Below are 6,000 nucleotides of genomic sequence, written 5' to 3'. Positions count from 1 at the left end.
TTACAACAGTGATTTGTCACGTAATTCAACTAAAGGTGGTAAATCTCTTCTTGACTGGCTCCTATTGAATTATGAAGGCCCCATATTACACCAAATTGACTTTTTTGAGCTTTAAACCGTATTAGAATTATCATCTCACCAAAAACATTGCTGGAGTTGTGTTTTGTTTCATTCATCTATGTTTGAGTAATCATTTATTATTAGTCTGTCTACATCTAAAAAGCTCAAAATGCTCTGTTCCACCTTATGATGTCATAAAGTGGTGGTTACCTTTTGGAAATTGAGGAACTAAAATCATCTAAATGGGAATAGTGAAGGTGTATGGAGTGGAGCACTTCCTGTATTACCACATGACATCACAAGGTGGAACAGAGTGTTTTCTGAACTCAGCCTAAATATGCAGAGTTTATGTGTTAAACATGTGTGAATGAAACAAAACACAACTCCAAATGTGGTTTTGATGAGAAAACATAATATAGATCTGAAAATACCGCAATATAGGCCCTCTAACATCACATCTAATCTTTATCTAAAATCTTAAAACATTAAAAAGTATATTATTATCATCTTTTAATATGCAGTTTATATGGATGTGACATTGTATCGTCAAAAGTCTCCCAATAATATCGTGGACTGTCACAATATATCGAATCACAACTTCCTTTGCTTAAATGCATAGTTTTGTAGTAGCAACATCTTATAAACATTGGAAACTACATATCCCATGATTCATTTCAGTGCAAACAACAGGAAGTTATATGTTTTTAACTTGAATTCTTGGGATTATGACGGAAATTATTCACACCAAAATCTTCAAGGTATTTTAAAACAAAAAAGTATTCTATCTACAATATATATAGCCTCTCCAAAATATCATACTGTATATATCGTACAGTGAGATGCATATCGTGATAATATTGTACCGAGAGGATATGGTTATATCCCTAGCAGTTTATTTTGGTAACAACCCTGGTTTCACTTTACGACTGCATGATATGAGTAAAAACATGTAAGAAACATATTTATTATTTTGAATATAAAACGGTATCTGACAACTTGAAGTAGTTTTATGTAACATTCTTATTGACATCAAGAATAAACAAATAAATACACACACTTTATCCATGTAAAAAAGCATCCTGTAAGATTATTATTGTCATGTATTTGTTGTTTGCTTATATTGCATTTTATTGTGAAGCCCCATTTAATGCACTGACTAATTGTTCACTCTCCCCGCCTGGTCCCATTGTCTAAGGAGCTCACCTGGCCCTGTCTTTTTCCAGGTATCGTAGAGGAGAAAACGCAGCCACCTGAGAACTGCACCTGAGCACTCATTACCCCATCTGCGGTCTCCATGGCAGCAAAGGTAAACAATGTGCTAATCTGTCACCATGGAGATAACTCCAGAGCACATCTTAAAGAGTTGGTTTGCGAGATTGTCGACCTGAAAACCTATAACACAGATTTAAGCTTTAGAGATGTTAAAAAATCGTTACGATGCAAGAGACTAGCTGTCAATCAATTTAATTTTCCTATACGCTTTGTTTTAGAATACAGTTTTGAATGGCTAATCTCATTTGGGTCTCATTTGTGCAGTTTTACATGATGGACTGCATGGATTCTCTCGAAATTTGCCCACGTTTTAGTTTCAGCAACAAAAGATTTATTTCAATTGTAAAAATGTCATAACTAACTGTGAAGAAGTGGCACCAGTAATAAAGATGCACTGTGTAACTTTTCTGGTGGAGGGTCAGTCACCTGCTTTTGGAGATATGGAGATATTGCCTGAAATGTTTCACAGTATTAGGGCTGGGTATCATTAAGAAGTTGCTGATGTGATACATACCTCAATACACAGGCCACGATGTGATACATATCTCGATACAGTGCACTTTCGATTCAATGATATATTTCAAATCTATTTGATATGATCCATAAAAAATAAAGACTAAATTATGGTTGTGATACTAAAAATCTTTGATAAACCACTTCTTGTGCAAAGTCAATATGAAACACAAGCATTTTAAGCAACTAAACAACAAAACTGTAGTGTTGTGACAAAATAATTTAGTCAAATATACCAAAAAATACTCTTGGCGATATATTGATACAGCAGCCCACGATATCAATTTCAATTAATTTTTGCACACCCCTACACAGTATGGCATAACATTTATTTATCTCTATGGAGATTGCAAGCCCACTCACAATAAGAATGCACATTTTTAGCTCAATAAAAACCCATGTTATTGAGTAAATGCAAGATGGATATTTTTAATGCCATACCAGAACATTCCAGACAAAACAATAACATCTCCATGGAGACAAGCAGGTGGGACCATCCATCAGAAAAGATACACAGCGAAGATAACGTGAAGATTTTTGCTTTTCAAATTTTATTTTATTCTTGGCTAAATACAAATACAGTGCAGCTAAATAAAAACTACTATCATAAAGAAGTTTCTAATTGTTTTATGGTTACTAAAGAGAAAAGTAATGATTATAAAGTACTACATAGGAGTTGCTGTGTCATTCCTTCAGTATAATTCAAGCAGTTTAGTTTTTAAGTTTTTTTTAAGAACTGCCGGTGAACCCCTCAAGGATCTTTGGTCACTCAGTTGGGCTAATGTTCACACAGGAGTTATTTATGGGGTTTTTAATGGACTACTACTACTATTGCACTTTACATCAAAACTACGCACTGTTTGGTGCTCTAAACGTAATTTTGTTGTTTTCTATGACAATGACAACAAAATCTTCAAGAAGCACCAATTTACATGAATAAATCAGTCAAATATATATTCCCTCAACTTTGCCTTTTAGTCCACCAGTCAAACCCAGTGAAGTAATTCCATAATATCAGAGGGCAGTACACTGTTATCTGGTGTGGAGATGCTGCCAATGAGTGCACTTCCTGTGTCAGCCCTGAAAACAATCGCGTCATTGAGATAAAAGATGAAAATGAGCATTCCTCTGGTCGGCCTGAGTGACACCCCTCCCCCTCCCACCAGCCTGTCCTTACACTACACATCACAAACATCATCACTGCAGTCTGGCATCGTATATTCTAGTAACACCTACTTTTCTATAGTTAAAATCTTATATTCAGGATGTTATAATAGTAATTTATTAACTCTCACTCATCAACGCATGTCTGTAGATTTTAATAATGTCACTAGAAATTTGAAAAAGCACATATTTGCAAACAAAGTGTTGACATTAGTTAATTTGTTAATTTGTACTATACTGAAACCTGCACATAATGATTTTGAATATCATGTGGACTGTAGGAAATATGCTGCAATGGAAATGGTGATATTATATTGTATTTTACTGCCAATGTTAATGATGAACTAAGTTAGTTTTGTAATGTAATTGTAATAAAACTTTTATTATTTTTAATGCCCAGTTTACTGCCAAGGGACTGCAGGTGGAAAGCAGCAGCAGCTAAATCTGGTACAATCATATTTTGTTTTGTAAGATTAATGAATTTGTACATGATCCCTGACAAATAAAGAATAAAGAAATTAATAAAGACAGAAAGCATTACGTATCCATATGTATTACTTCACTTCCATAAGTCCATAAGATTTTAATGAATAAACTGCCCTCATTGTTTCTTTTATCTAAAGGAATTTCCAGCTCAAACTTCCAGACGACGCCGAGTAAACAAATTAGCATAGGGCACAAATGATTGTTTAAACGAATTGTGTGTGTTTATGCTATGTGAAATTAAGTGCACCACATGAAATTACTTAAGTCTGTCCCAGGAGAAACATCTGCAAGATACACATTCATTGCCTCTCACTCATCCTCCATCAGGCTGCAGCCCATCCCAGCTCACATATGGCGTGAGTCTGGCCTGACAGTCTCCTCATGGTGTCTATTATTCCCACAAACCAAATAAAAAACCTTTGCAAAAATTGTGAGCATGATTTGGAAATGCATCAGCTGTTAAAAACTCAGCTCGGAGCATCCACTGAAGCCACTGAAAGCTGTTGTTGGTGCAAACAGACCCAGTGTGTTTGATTGTAAACCCACTCTCAGACTCAGAAATATGCCCCGCCTCAGCAGCAAACAAACTCTGCTGATTTGGGCAAAAGTCAATAAACTGCAATCAAAGTGGACCTGATAAAGAAAAGTGGGTAGTGTAAACTAAATGATGGCATCAATTTAAAAACAAAGAGGTGTGGAAAATGGGTTAGAAATAATGCACTTTCTGCTTTGAAAGTGAATTCTATAAACTGTACCTGAACGATTCAATACAATTCAATCATTGTTATTATCAAATATTGTAGAAATAAAAAAAAATTGATGTTATTTTAGAGATCTTCAGTTATAATAGGCTGGATGGTACTGTTATAATGTATAATGTTATTATTATGTTAGTATCTGAAAGGTCCCTCAGTCGTCCAGGTAGAATCCATGACAAAGGAGAAATTCAATTTGTCAACTGGACAAACGTTCGACCAAATAAACTTTTGTCCAGTCGACAAATTTAATTTCTCCTTTGCCGTTATGTTATTATGTTATTATTATGCTTGGTTAATTTATTGGATTTACAAAACACACGACAACAATGGCACCTCTTTTAAGGGAACTAAACCAAATTACAACTGTAAACGAACAAAGTAATTTGTAGGAAGTTTAATACATTGTAACTTTGTAAATTTACATGTTTGCTTATAGGAAATCCTTCCTATTATGTACTGGTTAATGATTAAAGACCACTGTGACACTCGATGTGGTTTTACATCAATCATGTTTCTATAATGATCAGTAGGTGGAGTCATGAGCCACTGAAAACAGCTGTTTAGAGCTGTAGTTCCTACCGTTTTTCAGCAGTAATCCCAATTTTAACGGCGGATACACTGGTGATCTTGACATTCTTCATCTGACAAGCAACCGTCTTATAAGGAAAAAAATATTATATGGATAATGAATTTAAAATACTTAACTTAACATGCTATCCCTTTGTTGAAATTCACAGTCTAGTTTGAACCTCTTTTCTAAACTGGAACCTCTTCCTAGACTGGAAACAACTGGTTTAGAGCGCATTCTGTACACTGGCCCTAAAACAATAAAATGTTTCTGTAACTTCCTAACATGTCACAATGACATAGTGTCCCTTTAAAACACACAAAGTGGATGACAGGCGTGGCTTCTGAGCAAGTAGCAGCTAAAATAAGCACAGTTAATTTCACTAAACTATGTAAATTTACCTTTTCTCCCCCAATGGTTAACTTGGGTAAAATATCAAGACTGACATACCAGGGAAATATTTCCTTAAAAAATTAATTAATTAATGATGCAAATACAAGCACCGCAAAGTCCCATGACCTTAGCAGTCAAAATAAATCTCATACTTCCCATAAGCTTCTATTGTCTTCACTTACTCTGCTTCACAATGAGACAACACCCACTGGATTATGCGGAAACTTATAACATAAATTGTGGAATGACAAAAGTTAACACAATAATAAAACAGTAGCAATTACAGTTTACTACACTGAGTATAGGTGTAAGCAATACTGACAATTGAACAGCTTCATATCTTTGGGTGTAGGGCTGGGTATCATTAAAAAGTTACCGATCCAATCCATATCTCAATACATCGGTCACGATATGATACATATCTTGATACAGTGCACTTTTGATTCGATATGATATATTTCAAATCGATTAGATATGATTCAATAAAAAATAATGGCTAAATGATGGCTGTGATACTAAAAGTCTTTGTTAAACCCCTTCTTGTGCAAAGATCACATGAAACACATAGATTTTAATCATCAAAACAGTGAATATGTTCAATGTGTTGCATAAATGAATTTCCTTCCTCTAAACAAGGAACAAAACTCTAGCACTGGAAAGTAAAATAACTTAGTAAAATATACCAAAAAATACTCTTGGCAATATATTGATACAGCAGCCCACGATATCGATACTGTATCATCACATTAAACAATACGATATATCAATATTTTGATAAAAATACAA

The sequence above is a fragment of the Boleophthalmus pectinirostris genome, unplaced genomic scaffold, assembly GCF_026225935.1.
Source record: "Boleophthalmus pectinirostris isolate CB_2022bp ecotype Guang Dong unplaced genomic scaffold, ASM2622593v1 HiC_scaffold_4, whole genome shotgun sequence".
NCBI lineage: Eukaryota > Metazoa > Chordata > Actinopteri > Gobiiformes > Gobiidae > Boleophthalmus > Boleophthalmus pectinirostris.
The sequence above is the reverse complement of the archived record's forward strand: the minus strand, read 5'-3'. Positions refer to the sequence as shown.